Source organism: Dasypus novemcinctus, chromosome 7 (genome assembly GCF_030445035.2).
Source record: "Dasypus novemcinctus isolate mDasNov1 chromosome 7, mDasNov1.1.hap2, whole genome shotgun sequence".
Taxonomy (NCBI): domain Eukaryota; kingdom Metazoa; phylum Chordata; class Mammalia; order Cingulata; family Dasypodidae; genus Dasypus; species Dasypus novemcinctus.
The window spans coordinates 102,035,760-102,052,282 of NC_080679.1; positions in this window are offsets into that span (position 1 = coordinate 102,035,760).

A 16,523-nucleotide genomic window follows, 5' to 3' on the forward strand; every position below is an offset into this window, starting at 1 on the left:
TTCTCTCTCAGAACTAGTCTGACCACAAAAAAGAACCTGCACCTTCTTAGTTGGTGATGTAAATATTTGATTAACTCCTTATTTCAATGGATTATTAGTACTATTGTTGTAGTGGAGTCACCATGATTCAGAGCATTGTCTGATGACTTACCTAGAGAACCTTGCCTGGTGTAATTATCTTCTTCCTCTTGCAAACCAGTGATGCAACTACAGCCACAAGAACTGTTGATGAATTTTGTGAATAGGCCTAAATCTCTAAGCCTACATATAAACCATTTCTAATGAGCAATGCAGCTCATTTTGTGAATTGCACTCCTTCTTCCTTCCTCTGGTTTTGATGCCTTAGGACCTTTCCATAAAAAAAATGAACTTATGCAATCTAGCTAGGCTGTTTTCACTGTGCTTTCAAAATGTATTCCCTTTTTTTGGTATGGTGGTGCCAGGAGTAGTAGAGGAAAATGTGGGCCTATCTCTCCCTTACACTCCCAAACACCTAAGAGTAAAATAGAAAATAATGAAAATAATTCTGAAAAGAGGCAGTGTTGGTGATCATTGGCCTGCTTGCTCTCAGACCCATACCTTGCCCTCTCAGGCTCTGCTCTCTATAGTCAGGGTCGCCAAAGGGAAGCATAGGCAGGAAATTGGAGGACAAGAGCAGGGGAGAAAACTGGGAGCTCTGCCCCGTCTCTGCGTCCGGTAGCATCTTCAGCAGTGTCTGCAGCACCTAAGCAGCCCCTTCCTTTTATGGTCCCAGCTCTCCTCAGGCAGACTTGCCTGGATCCAGCTTTCTCCAGCCTGTACCAGCTTCTGGGTTCTGGTACGTTTCCCTTTTTTTCCCTTCAGCCTTAGGGTAGTCACTTCCCCACTCCCTTTTGTTTTTAGTAACAAAACGTTATTTTCTGATTATAAATATTACATGTCCATTGAGAGAGATAAAAAGAGAAAACAACATAAATCTATGAGAGGAAAAATGTTGAATTACCTGAAATCCCACTACCCAGCAATAACCATAACCAACATATTAGTATATTTCCTTCCTGTGTTTTTCTGCTATGAATAGTCATAAACTGGGAATGCTTTTGGAAACATCTACTAGATCCTATTAGTGGCTTCTCAGGGCTATAATTTGTGGGTGAGCGACTGTGATAAGAGCCTGTGTTGTCAGAATATCAGTCTGGTTCCCAGGCTGATGGGAACAGATGAGGCAACACTCAGCAAGCCATGGTTACGGCCTTCCCACTGACCCTCTACGAAAACAAACGTACCAGTCATCCTGAAGGCCACTGTGAAGGCAGCCCCACTCTGCATATTGTCCATTGTAGCAATAATTCTTTCCAGAAAGAAGTAAGCTTCTGCAACAACTCAAAAAGGCCTATAAACAAATGTGTGCCTTGTACAGAACATTAGAAATAGCAAACCCTATATTTAGGTGGTGCCTTTCTCCTAATGAGCTCAAGGTGTTCTTCTGGCATCATCTAACTCATTCTTCTTCATTCCTGTGTGGCAGTGGGGAAGGTGTTATTATTCTTTCTTTGTAGATGGGGATCTGGAGCTGGTGAGGTAACCATGTGACCAAAGCCCCTGATGAGTCTCACAGTGAAGGTGATACTTTCTGATGTATTCTGACTCTGAGAAGTTTATGGTTTCTCAGCTGCAGTCCTGGGCCCCACTCCCAGAGATTCTGATTCTAAACATTCTGGGATGAGGCCAAGTAATCTGCATTTCCCCAAAGCTTCCAGGTATAGCCAGGTTAGGTAATGGTTGCCATAGGAACCTTGTTACTTTCTCACTGACTAGTTGTTTGAACCCATATGGTGCATACCACATGCTGGTCTCTGTGACATTCTTGGATTTTTCGAAATGTCAGTTCTTCAGTCTTAGGGTGGTCAAATTGGGGCTTTCCTAGCTTTGATTGCGGTTCTTCCTATTTAAGACTTCCTGTATAGATGGGCTTGCCTGGTGCTTGTGGTCGTGCTCCATCAGGTGCACGTGAGTTGCAACCTTTGGAACCTGCTGGTGAGCCCAGACCTGTGATGAAGGAGGTAAATGCTGGGTAACATTGGGAAAAGGTCAGAGTTCCCTCTGTGTCCTTTCTATCCTCCTTTGGCCCTTGCTGGCTCTGGTGGTAAAAGATTTCCCACCACATGCTACCCTGGTTTGTCCTCCTTCAGCACGAATTGGTCTCTTAATGATAAAGGGATAATCTGGATTCCACTGGGACTTCCAGGGAAGTTGGTGAAGAAGGGATCTCCAGGACTCATTCCTTCCACCAAAATAATCATTTTTGATCACTGATCATGGCTTTTGATTAGCAAATTTGGATCACTGGGCCTTGGCTCTGAGGGCTACTATTGTTTCAACCTGCCCTGGACAAAGATGGTAGAAACCATTGTTTCAACTTTCCTTGGAGAGGGGCGGAGGCCTTGGAGATTTAAAGCCACAGGGCTCCTCAGAGCTGTCAGGGAAAGTTAGCTGAAGGCTAGGAAAGCTTAGCTTTGGGGAGCTGTGGGGGAAGTTTTTAGTGCCCTTCCTGGCCCCCTCCACAGGGCACTTTGGAGCCAGTCCGTGCCCCCCTTGTGAGTGCCTGGCCCTGTTGTGGCTGGGAAAGACTAAACTGGGAAAGTTCTCCCTGTTGTGGGAGACAAATGAAAATGAAAATGCAATATATCAAAACTTATGGGATACAGCAAAAGCAATTCTGAGAGGGAACTTTATAACTCTAAAGCTTACATTAAAAAAGAAATCAGAGACCTAACCTCAAAACTGAAAGAACTATAAAAAGAAGAGCAAACTAAACCCAAAGCAACCAGAAAGAAGGAAATAACAAAGATTAGAGTGGAAATAAAGGAAATCGTGAACAAAAATACAATAGCGAGAATCAACAAAACCAAATGTGGGTTCTTTGAAAAGATCAATAAAATTGACACACCTTTAGCTAGACTAACAAGAAAAAAAAAAAAAGAGAGAGAGGATACAAATAACAAAAGTCAGAAATGAAAGGAATGACATTACTATTGACCTCACTGAAATAAAAAATGAGTATAAGTGGATACTATGAATAACTGTATGCCAATAAATTAGGTAACCTACTTGAAATGGACAAATTCTTAGAAAAACGCAAACTACCTACATAGACTGAAGAAGAAATAGAAGACCTCAACAGACCAATTACTAGTAAAGAGATTGAATCAGTCATCAAAGTCCTCCCAACAAAGAAGAGCCCAGGACCGGATGGCTTTACAGGGGAATTCTACCAAACATTCAAAGAAGACTTAACTCCAATTCTGCATAAACTGTTCCAAAAAATAGAAGAGGAGGGAACATTTCCCAATGCATTCTACAAGGCTTCATACCAAAGCCAGATAAAGATACCAGAAGGAAAGAAAACTACAGACTGATATATATTATGAATATAGATGTAAAAACCCTCAACAAAATATTAGCAAATCAAATCCAACAGCATATTAAAAGAATTCTGCATCATGATCAAGTGGGATTTACCCATTATGCAAAGTTGATTCAACATAAGAAAATCAATTAATGGAAGATACCACATTAACTGAATGAAGGAAAAAAGCCACATGATCATCTCAATCAATGCAGAAAAGGCATTTGACAAAACCCAGCACCCTTTCTTGTTAAAAACACTTAGAAAAGTAGGAATAGAAGAAAACTTCCTCAACATAATAAAGGGCATATATAAAAAACCCACAGCTAACAGCCTATTTAATGCTGAAAGACCAAATGTTTTCTCTCGAAGATCAAAAACAAGACATGGATGTCCACTGTCACCACTGTTATTCAACACTGTTCTGGAAGTTCTTGTCAGAGTAACTAGGCAAGAAAAAGATATAAAAGGCACCTAAATTGGAAAGGAAGAAGTAAAAGTTTCCCCATTTGTGGATGATATGATCCTATATACAGAAAATTCTGAAAAATCTGAGACAAAGCTCCTAGAGCCAATAAATGAATTCAGTTAAGTGGTGGGGTACAAGAGCAATACCCACAAATGAGTATCTGTTTATACACAAGCAATCAGAAGAAGAAATCAAGAAAATAATTCCACTTATAATATCAGCTAAAAGAATCAAATATCTCAGAAGAAATCTAAACAAGAATATAAAGGACTTGTATACAGAAAATTACAAAACACTGCTAAAAGAAATTGAAGAAGACTTAAATAAATAGAAGGATATTCCATGTTCATAGGTTGGAAGACTAAGCATTATTAAGATATCAATACTACCCAAAGCAATTTATAGATTCAATGCAATTCTAATAAAAATTCCAACAATCTTCTTGGCAGAAATGGAAAAGCCAATTATCAAATTTATATGGAAGGGTATGGGGCCCCAAATCACTAAAGCCATATTGAAAAAGAGTTGTTTGACTGGACTGACAATATGATAGCCAGGCCCTGAGCCTCAACAGACTCCAGCTCCTACAATTGGATTTATTGGACTCACCTCACTCAGCTAAGATGGAGTTGAAGAAGGACAACCACCACACCATGGAGCCTAGAGTGCCTACAACTGAAAGCAGGAGGATTGCATCCAGTATCCATGTGGAATCTGAGCCTCCTCTTGACATAGAGGTGCAACGGACACAACCAATCCAAGGTCCACAGAGGTGGCATTGGAGTGGGAAAAGTAAACATGGTGGCTGATGGGTATGGGGAATGGCAGGAAGAGATGAGATGTGGAGGTGCCTTTGGGACTTGGAGTTGCCCTGGACGGTGCTTCAGGGGCAATCACCGGACATTGTAAATCCTCCCAGGGCCCACTGGATGGAATGGGGGAGAGTATGAGCCATGATGTGGACCATTGACCATGAGGTACAGAGATGCCCAGAGATGTACTTACCAAATGCAATGGATGTGTCATGATGATGGGAGTGAATGTTGCTGGGGGGGGGGGGGGAGGTGGTGGGGTGGGGGTGGTGGGTTTGAATGGGACCTCATATATATTTTTTTTAATGTAATATTTTTACAAAATCAATAACAAAAAAAAAGAATCAAAGAAAAAAAAAAAAAAAGAAAAAGAGTTGTTTGAGGATTCACACTTCCCAATCTCAAAATGTATTATAGGGAAGTGAATGTGGCTCAAGTGATAAGGCCTCTCTCTTCCTACCATATGGGAGAATCTGGGTTCAATCCCTGGGGTCTCCTGGTGAAAAAGAAGAGGAGAAAGTGTGCCTGCATGGTTAGCCAGTGCCTGTGTGGTGAGCTGAGTGCCCACATGGTGAGCTGAGTGCTTGCATGGTGAGTCAGTGCCCATGCAAGTGAGTCATGCAGCAAGATGATGACACAACAAAAGAGAGACGAAGGAGAGAGTCAAGGTGAAGCACAGCAGAGACCAGGAACTGAGGTGGCACAATTGAAAGGGAATCTCTCCCCACATCAGATGTCCCCAGGATTGAATCCCGGTGAATCCTAGAGAAGATGAGAAGAGAAGACAAAAAGAGAAATAGATACAGAAGGCCACACAGCAAATGGACACAGACAGCAAAAACAGCAGGGTGAGGGAGGGGGAGGGGAAGAAAAAAATAAAATTCTAAAATAAAAAACCAAAGCAAATGTATTACAAAGCTGCAGTAATCCAAATAGCATAGTACTGGCATAAGGACAGATATATATAACAATGGAAGAGAACTGAGAGTTAAGAAATCAACCCTCATATTTATGGCCAGTTGATTTTTGTCAAACTGGTGAAATTCATTCAATTGGGAAAGAATATTCTCCTTAACAAATGGTGTTGGGAAAACTGCATCTCCATTTACAAAAAAAATGAAGGAGGACCCCTACCTCACATTATTTGCAGAAATAAACTCAAAATGTATCAAAGACCTAAATGTAGGAGCTAGAGTTATCAAGCTCCTAGAAGAAAATGTAGGGAAGCATCCTCATGACCTTGTGTTAGCCAATGGTTTAGCATAAGCAACAGAAGAAAACATAGATAAATGGGACCTTGTCAATATAGACAACTTTGTACTCAAAGGATTTTATCATGAAAGTAAAAAGACAACCTACAAAATGGGAGAAAATATTTGGAAACTACATATCTGATAAAAGATTAATATCCAGTATATATGTAAAGAAATCCTTCATCTTAACAACAAAAAGACAACTCAATTCAAAATGGGCAAAAGACTTGAATAGATATCTCTCCATAAAAGATATACAAATGGCTAGAAAGCATATGAAAAGATGCTCAACATTATTAGCTATCAGGGAAATTCAAATCAAAACCACAATGAGATACCATTTTACACCCATTTTAGAATGGCTGCTATTACAAAATTGGAAAATAAGTGTTAGAGAGGATACAGAGAAATAGGAACATTCATTCATCGCTGATGGCAGTGTAAAATGGTGGAGCCACTGTGGAAGACAGTTTGGTGGCTCCTCAGAAAGTCAAGCATAGGGGAACAGATGAGGCTCAAGCAGTTGGGCACCTGCCTCCCACATGGGAGGTTCTGGGTTTGGTTTCCAGTGCCTCCTAAAGGAGACAAACAAACAATGAACAGACAACAAGCAGATGTTGAGCAAAACCAACAAGCAGATAATGAGCAAAAACAAACAAGCAGGGTGTGGATGTGGCTCAAGCAGTTGAGTGCCCTCCTCCCACACGGGAGGTCTTGAGTTCAGTTCCCAGTCTCTCCTAAAGAAAAAAAAAAACAGACAATAAGCAGACAACAAACTAAAACCACAAGCAGACAATGAGTGCAAACAACAAGCAAAAGCAGCGAGCAAACAGACAAGGGAACAATCTGGCTGGAGGGTGGTGGGTGTGCAGAAAAAGAAAGCCAAGTATAGAACTACCATATGACCCAGCAATCCTACAACGTGGTATATATCCCAAAGAATTTGCCCACCAATGTTCATGGCAGCATTATTCACAATTGCCTAAAGTTAGAAGCAACCCAAGTATCCATCAGTTGATGAAATGGATATATAAAATGTATATACACATTGTGTATATATGCACAATGGTATACTATTCAGCTGTAAAAAAGAATAAAGTCCTGATACATGTGACAACATTGATGAACCTTGAAGACATCGTGGTGAGTGAAATAAGTCAGACACAAAAGGACAAATATTGTATGATTTCACTGATTTGAAACAATGAGAATAAGCAAACTCAAAGATTCAGAATCTAGGATATAAATCACTAGGGGACAGGGTAGAGTTAGGGGATGGGAAAATGAGACTTAAAATGTACAGAGTTCTTATTTGGAATGATGTAAATGTTTGGGTAATAGATGGTGGTGATGGTAGTGCAACATTGTGAACACAAGTAATGGTACTGAAAAACATGTATATATCTGGAAATGAATAAAAGGGAAAATGTTAGATTGTATATATCTAACAATAAAATTTTTTTAAAAAGTCCATGAAACTATAGTGCACTAATAGTGAACCCTAAGTTAAACCACGGAGGTAGCAGGGATTGAACCCAGGACATCATTTATGTGAAGCAGGAGTTTAAACACTGAGCTACACCTGCTCCACAAGTATTTGATCCTCTTTTTCTTTTTTGTAGGAGGTACTGGGGATTGAATCCTAGACTTGTACATGTGAAGTAGGCACTTTACCACTGAGCTTTACCTGCTCCTAACCATGGATTTTAATTACTAGTGCAATTATAATAATGTGCTACCATCAATTGTAACATGTTCCACACCAATGCAAAGTGTTGGTGGTGGGGTGGTATATGGGAATCCTGTGTTTTATGCACTGTGACAGTTTGAATTTTGTGAATCCCAAAAGCAAAAGATTATGTTTTAAATGAATCCATTCCTGTGCCTTTGATACCCGTTTGACTGGATTTTGCCAGTGTGGCATGATTCACGTTGAGTCTCTGCCCACTTGCTGGATCTGTTTTAAAGGGAGACACAGAGAGACAGACAGACACAGGAAAAGGGAGCTGCCATGTTTGATTCTGCCAAGTGAGCGAGAGGACCATAGGAACTCCCAAGAGGCTCAAAGAGCTGAGGCCCACAAAGAGACAAGTCCTATGCCTGATTGCTCACAGCTGAGCTCTAAGAGGGTAGATTCTGGAGGGGAAGGCAGAGATGGGTGGCCATCTTGCTTTACCACATGGTAAAACACCATGGTCAACAGTAGATGAATTTGATGAGCCAGCATCTCTGCTGATGCCTCAATCTGGACATTTCATGGCCTTGGAATTATAAGATTTTATCCCAAATAAATCCCCATTATAACAGCCAACAGATTTCTGGTACTTTGCACTGGCAGCCCTTTGGCAAACTGAAATATGTATGATTGTTTTGTAAACCCACAAGTTCTCTAATTAAAAAAATAATAAAGGATATCTGACTCTTCTCTTTAAAATAATTTCTTCCTACGCCTGATGTCTGTGGTGGCTTGAAGGTAAAATAATCTGAACTATTATGTTAGTGGATGACAGATAGATGTATTATGTATCTATTCCTGCAAAACAAATGAACCCAACACTTAATGGCTTAAAATAATACATTCTCACAGTTCCTTTGGGTCAGGAATTTGGGGATGGCTTAGCTGGATGGGTCTAGCTTGGGGTCTCTCGTGAGGTTTCAGTCAAGAATTTGACTGGGGCTGGAGTAATCGCAAGGCTCTACTGTGACTAGAGGAGAAGCTTCTAAGGTGGCACATTCCCATGGCTCTTCGCAGGAGACTGCAGTTCCTCTCCCTGTAATCTTTTCACAGGGCTGCTGGAGTATCCCCATAGCATGGTTGCTAGCTTCCCGCAGAGCAGGTGATCCAAGAGAGTGCGTAGAGAGGAAGGCACACAGCCTTTTTTTTCCTTTCTAAGGATTGAACCCAGAACCTCGTACATGGGAAGCAGGTGCTCAAACACTGAGCTACACCTGCTCCCCATGCACACTGCCTTTTATGTCCTAATCTTAGAAGTCACATAGCATTACTTCTACCGCATTCTGTTAGTTAGAAGTGACTTATTACATAGTTCACACTGAAGGGAAAGGAAATTAGTTTCTACTTTTGGAGGGAGGGCTATCAAATAATTTGTGGATATATTTTAAAACCACCACAGTGGATAATCTTTAATAGGTTAACCTTTCCAGATATCATATTTACTTTTTTTTTTAATTTGAGAAGTTGTGGTTTACAAAACCATCATACATACTGTACAGTATTCCCATACATTGCCCCACCATCAACACCTTACAGTGCTATGACACATTTGTTATAACTGCTGAAAGAACATTATCATAATATTACTGCTCTCTATTGTCCATAGCTTATATTTGGTATATTTTTCCCACAAATTATCCTATTATTAATACCATGTATTAGTGTTGTATATTGGTTATAGTTCATGGGAGAATGTTCGCATGTTTATCTTAACCACAGTCCATCATTCACCACAGCATTCACTGTGTTATATGGTTCTTTGCCTTGTGCAATCCATCCAAAGTGTATCCTCAGTGGCTCACAGTCATTCTTACATTCTAATAGTGCCTCAAAATTGTCAATGCTTAATACATCTAGAGCTCCCTTTTCTTGCCTATTGACTTAGGGGAGGGAATAATAGGGACATTATGTTATAGTCCCTGGCTGATTTTTAATACCCTTCTTCTCTCTATGGCACCTCCCAACCAGCCTCAATCATACATACCACATACACATTCACACTTACACTCACACCCTGCTTTCCTAGTCTGGTTCTAGTGCACATCTGGTGAGTCATCTGACTACTGTTGCAAGCAAGGTTTTCTCTCCCGCAGGGTCTTCCCCACCCCCATTCCTAGTCAGCCGCTGGCTCCTCTGTTTCTGACTTTTATTTTGAATACTTCATCCTGGTAATCCCATTCTTTGTCCTAGTTTGGCCTTGAAGGAAATCAGAACAGAAATTGGAATGGCGTTTGTAAGGAGGAGAAAAATCTTTTCCTTCCGCCTGTGCATTCAGGAGTTGTAATATCCCCTATATCCTAGCAACAGTCTTCGAGGTGAGGCAATGCTTTGTAAGAATCAAAGCAAGTCTGACTGCAGCATCATGGCTATTGAAAAGGCCTTTGAAATATGAAAAAAAGTGCCAATTATATGTCTTTGAATTGTTTTCTATCCAAGCCCTCCCTGAAGGATTCCTGTTTGCCTGGTGTCTGGGCAGAGATGGGAAGGGAGGAAGGAAGCTGGGAACTTCTCTAGGGCAGGAAGCAGTTCCTTTTGAGAAGCAATGATATCTCTTTCCCAGGTTAGGTCACTGAAATGTGATGGTGGATAAACTGAAATTATGGGCCTGTCACGCTTCACCCAGGACATCATGAGCTAACGACTTGATTATCACCTGCAAAATATGCCACTAAATATTAGTAAAGAGGAGTAAGAAAGCTTCCCTGTGTAGGTCAAACATGGCAAAGGAAAAGGAGGAGGCTCATTTTCCAAACTCTCCTCTTTGTACCTAGTCTAAAGAAGACCTGCTACTGTAAGCTCCCCGGAATAAAGCCCTAGTTACGGTAAGAGATAATAGGAATGATAGTGCTGATTATAAAGTGGCATGTTTTTACGTGTCCACAAGCATTCAGGTGGAATTCTACCTGGTTTGCTATTTCACTTGGCCGTGTTTATGAGGGGTGTGAGTTAGGAAGAACGAACTAACTGTGTACTGCGGCACTATGCACTGTTGTAGTAAAGCATCCTTTTTTGAGGGACTACTTACTGCCAGGCACCAAAGCAAGGGCTGGTACTTACATTATTTTATTTAGCCATCATTATATCATGGAAAGGCAGGTTTTTTGTTAGCTCTGTTTTCAGTGGTGAAAAATATGAATTTCAGGGAGTTTATAGGTAACTTGCCCAAGGTCACAGTTGAGTTGCAGAAACAGAAATTGAATTCAGATCTGTTGGCTTCCAACAACCTGTGTACTCTACTTTGCCTTATTTCTAAAAATGTTGCTTTAAGTAGGAGGGTTGCAGAAATTCCCCACTTCCCATGTGGGATGGTTTTAGTTTTTTTCTAGAAAGCAGTGGAACGACCTTTTGCTTTTTTTCCAGTGTCTTAATCAGTAAAATTGGCTAATGGCTGGATTGACATAGGGATCAAATGAGATATGTGGAAGCAGTTCTTAAATTGGAAAGTACTACCAAAATATAAGGCATTATGCTTTCACCTCCTTTAGAACCAGGCTCAAGAGTGCTCAGATTAGCTAATAAACTCTTAATGAGCACTGTTGTGTCCAGTGCATTCCGCTAAGACTAACTGTTTGCAGCGTTTAGGTAATGATGGGGTTTCCACCTAGTGTCCTTGTGTTATTTCTTGAGGACTGGAGAGTAGTGAGCACTAGGACTGGCTGAAGTTAAAGTTAGCACAGCTAACAGGTGCTGTTGTTTGCATGAGTTCTGTGTGCACTTCCACGCTTTTGGAGTTGACCTATGCGAGCAGTAAATTACCACCTTTGTAGAAGATAAGCGTTTGCCCATTTTCAAGTATTAAAGCCTTAAGAGGTGAAGGAAAATGTGTTAAGATAATTACTTTGTGTAAAATGCAGGAATGATCCTGAGTTTCAAATACAAAGGAAAAAACAATCTGGGCTCTTCTCCCCATAAAAATTCTGGTAGGAAAGAGCAGTACATAATGCAGTAATTGAATAAATAACATGAGATATTTATAAGATGAAATTTTCCTTTGTAGAGAGAAGGTCTTGAATGCAAAATGTAAAATATTTATCTTCTTGCTGTTCACCACTGTCTATCTTAAATAAGGTTGTCTAGTTCATTAATAATGAAGAAGACAGAAGAACACCATCATTCTTGAGATGATTATACAAATTTATAATAATTTATCATTTCCAGGTGCTTACTCTCATTTATTTTAGTTCTTTGTACATCAATACCTGTAAAATGGAGGCTATCAAAATTGTTCTGACTTAATGGATTCAGGAATCCTGCATTTTAAAGAAGTGAGCTTTCGATGATGCTACACTTTGAGCAAGGAGCGGGTAAAAGAAGGACTTAACTCTTAAGTTTATTTTCGAGTAATAATGTAAAAAGCACTTTAGTTCATTGCCTCCTCCACCTCATTTTTCAAAGGAGACAATTGACGCTTAAATGGATGAACTGGTCTAAGAAGTAAGTAGTAGTTTTATGAATAGATCCCAGGTATCCTGTTTCTTGAAGCTTAATTTGGTTCAACCCTACCATGTCTCACACTGAGCCAACTCAAGCATTATCTGGAAAGATGCTCTCCCTGTGTCCACTTTGCTTTCTGGAAGGAGGTGGGTATGTAAGGGATGGTGGGTGGGCTGAAGTCAGGACACAATGGGAGCAAGTCTTGTAAAAGATTTCAAAACTCTTTAAGCATTCTTTTCAGCCCACAACATTTGCATTGGCCTCACTCCCTGCCTACCTAATCATCATCTTACTCTCCATCAACCACAGCCTCAATTTTCCCAAAGCCACCAGTTCCTGTAAAGCCAAAGGGAAACAGAGAGGAGGGCTGAGCATGCTTTGCTCATATTCTTTTTGGAATTCTGCCCAAACTTCTCTTTCCTCCAGATTGTTTGTAGTCTCTAGTCACCTGAGCTTATTTTTGAGACTGGAACGGCTGGTAGAACACAAAACCCCATGCCCACGTGTAGCCACAGGGGCCAAGATGGTGATGTAAGAGAGCTGACTGCTCCAAGAAGCAGCTGGATAGTTGTAAACAAGGCGCAAAGTGAGACTGAGAGTGGCTCTCAGCAGGGAAAAGAAAGGTACAGATAAAGTACAGGACCAGTTGACTGCCCGATCTCCTTTCTAATGACCCCACTTTAATTCAATTTCATATTGGTTTGCCCCTGGATAGCACTGACTGCTTTTGGGTCAGATCAGCAAACTTGTACCAGACATTGTGCTAGATGCTGGGGGGGAAAAAAAAACAGTCAAGGATAAGATCCTGTGTCAGTCAGTGTTTTTCAGAGAAACAGAACTGACAGGATATATGTATACATACATAAATATGTATATATTTGCAAATATTAAGGAATTTATTATAGGAATTGCCTCAAATGACTGTGAGGATTAGCAAGGCCAAATTCCAAAAGGCAAGATACAAGTTAGAAACTCTTTTGAAGGTGATATTAAATTCCCCAGGAGAAGGTGGCTGGCTGAAATAGAGATGGAAATTCTTTCCGACTCCTGAATTCCTCAGTTCTAGCTGATTGTATTAGGAGACTCCTCTCATTGCTGAGGGCAGTCTCCTTTGTTGAATGTAGATGCAATCAACTGACTACACCTCCATATCCATCCATGAAATATCCACTCAGAAACAATCAGGCTAGGGCTTGATCCACCAAACAACTGGACACCACAACCTAGACAAGTTGGCCCATTAACTGAACCATCACACACCATTCCCCTGTCCTATGAAGAGATCACCACCTGGAATCACATGGGCAGCATGAGAAGAGTCCAGACTCCCGACTGCACTCCAAACCTGCTGAGTCATCATCTCTGGGATCTGCTCTTGAAACAAGCCACCCAAGCTGGTAGCCCTGTAGTCTGAGGTTAGGTGAAAGCAGGAGCCCTGGATGGTTCCCGATTAGAAGTGGAGGAATGCTTGTGTGCCTGGGTGTGGGAGAAACTTGATGGGATCCAGACACCTGAAGGGGCAGAATCTTTGGTTTTGGAGCTACCGAGGCTTGTCGTTGATTGTCTAGGCTTCTTTAGGTGTGAGGGAGGGATGCCTAAGGTCACTTAGGGAATTTTTATTAACTTTGAGTACCAACATCAAGTCAAAATCAGATCAAGAAATATTTACCCAGCATCTAGTATGGTCATCGCCCTTTGGGGGATGAAGAAGGAGTCTAAGCTAAGTTCTTTCATTCCATTTAGCATTGTCCATAAGGCTTACAGGAGAATATAGGGAACATGATCTTGTATGGAGGATATTAAGCTGTGCAACTCAGGATCCTGGGGGAGAGGTGAGGTGAGCTGAGGTCAATGAGTATCTTCACTGATGGAAACACTGTGTTTTTTTTTTTTTTTTTTGAGGATATCCCCAATAAAAGAAGTGCTCCTCTGCATCAGCTGAACAGTATTTACATTTATTGAGCACTTTCCATGGGCCCTCTTCCAAAATCTTGCAAGTGTTAGTTAACTCCTTTCATCCTCAAAGCAACATGATGAGTTTATTTTCATGCTACCTATTTTGCAATGAGACTATCAAGGCACAGAGAAATTATTTGCCCAATGCCACCCAGCAAATAAGAGACAGATCCAGGGTTTGAACCTTAAAAATCTGCCTCTAGGGCTTTTGTACTATGCAGTTCTGCCCCTTAGCTCAGGGAACCAGGGTGGGTGTGTGTGTGTGCAGAAAATGCTCGTGCCGGGTATCCTGGGGAGGGGATGGGAAGCTGCATCCCTTAGGAATACCCAACATTTGAAGGAGAGAATCAGAGAAGGCTAAGGGAGCTGCAGCACACTCCAGGCATTTTTTCTTTGGCAAGACTGAGAAGGCAACCTGGACCCTTTTCTGTGGGACTCAGGAATGGTATCAGTGGGAGAAGACAAGCGACTGTGTAGGACTCACTTAGCCCTGGTGGCAGGTTTTATTTGTGTCAGCAGTTCAGAACAGGAACAGAGAGGGACACTTTTCCCAGGATAAGGGATTGGCAGCAAGGGTTATGTAGGTGGAAAAGATAAAAATCTTGAGGAATCCCAGGGTGCTGGCAAGACAATAGCTGCAGTGCCTGACCTGAGGTTTAATATGGAGAAGAGTGAAGCTAATAGATTGGGGATTGAGAGAGATAAGGAGGCTGGTGTCCGGTGGAGGACAGACAGCATCAGGAATGGTGAATTTGGCAGTGAGGAGGTGCTGGTGGCAGAGTACTTGTGAATGACTGCAAATGGCTCATGTCTCATCAGTGAGGACTATGAGACAGGGATGCTGAAGGAAACATCATGTGACTATTGAGGCCACAGGTGTGTGGCAGTGCTGATGGAACCTGGGTTGGAACCCTCCAGGTGGGGTCCTGGAGTGGGTGGAAGGCTGCAGACTGAAGAGAGGTTCTTAATTACAGGTCAAGGAAATGCTAGTCCTCTCCCAAAGCCATCTGTCATCAATGGGCAAACGGTAAGTGATGGTGGTGGTAAGAGGCAGAAGAGTCCACTGGTTTGGGAAGGACAGAGAGATGGGATGACGTTTAAGCTAAATCTGAAATTAGGAATCTTAACATATTAGGCTAAGCAGAGGGCTGTGAAAAGACATAAGAAGCAATGATGAGGGAAAGCATAAGACAAGCCAGAGTGGGGCGCTTAGAACTCATCTCACAGGGAAGTGGATGTGACTCAAGCGATTGGGCTCCTATCTACCATGTAGGAGGTTCAAGGTTCAATTCCCTGGGCCTCCTGGTGCATAAACAATGAGGGGAGGGCAGGGGGATAAATAAATAAATCTTAAAAAAAGAAGAACTCATCACACTACATAATGGCTGCATTTAGTAATTATTAATTGTGCAAGCATGTATATTATTTATTCATATGAATTGCATTAAGGATTTGCTTTGATCGTTTGCAGCCTTTTGACCCCAAGAACCCTGAAAGGACAGTCCATTAATGCCAGCAAAAACACTGTAGTTATAAAAAGAGCCCAGCTTTTTGGAAACTCTCTCTTTGAGTTCCTGAGACAGACCGAGGTATTAAATATGAAAACAGGGAGATGTTTAAACATCCTTGTCTCTTTCTGCATCTTATTGCCAACATGTTTGTTATTTATTATTTTTTTCCAGAAGGAGAGAGAAAGGAGAGAGATTGTTTTTGTGAAGTTTAGTGATCCAGGAGAAAAGCATTAGCATTCCTGCCCTGATCAATACTTTTGGACAAACACTTCCATCCCAGAAACTCCTGGAACCCCATTGTTGACCTAATTTGGGTTCAGGGCCTAGAGAAGAATGTGTGGGCTAACAGTGTCTTCCCAGGAGATACATTGAAATTGAAATCTTTATCAATCTTAAGGTGTTTTCTAATGATCTAACTTTCTTTTCCTTCCTTCCTTCCTTCCTTCCTTCCTTCCTTCCTTCCTTCCTTCCTTCCTTCCTTCCTTCCTTCCTTCCTTCCTTCCTTCTTCCCTTCCTCCCTCCCTCCCTTTCTCCCTCCCTCCCTCCCTCCTTTCCTTCCTTCCTTTCCTTTCCTTTCTTTCTCTCCACCCCCCCCCCCCCAGTTGTCTGCTCTCTGTGTCCATTCGCTGTGTGTTCTTCTGTGTCTGCTTGTATTCTTGTCAGTGGCACCTGGAATCTGTTTCTTTTTTTTGTATGTGTCATCTTGTTGTGTCAGCTCTCCATGTGTGCGATGCCATTCTTGGGCAGGCTGCACTTTTTCGCCCTGGGCGGCTCTTCTTACGGGGCACATCCTTGCGTGTGGGGCTCCGCTATATGGGGGACACCCGTGTGGCATGGCACTCCTTGCGCGCATCAATACTGCTCATGGGCCAGCTGCACACGGGTCAAGGAGGCCCAGGGTTTGAACCCTAGACTTCCCATGTGGTAGGGGATGCCCTATCCATTGGGCCAAATCTGCTTCCCCC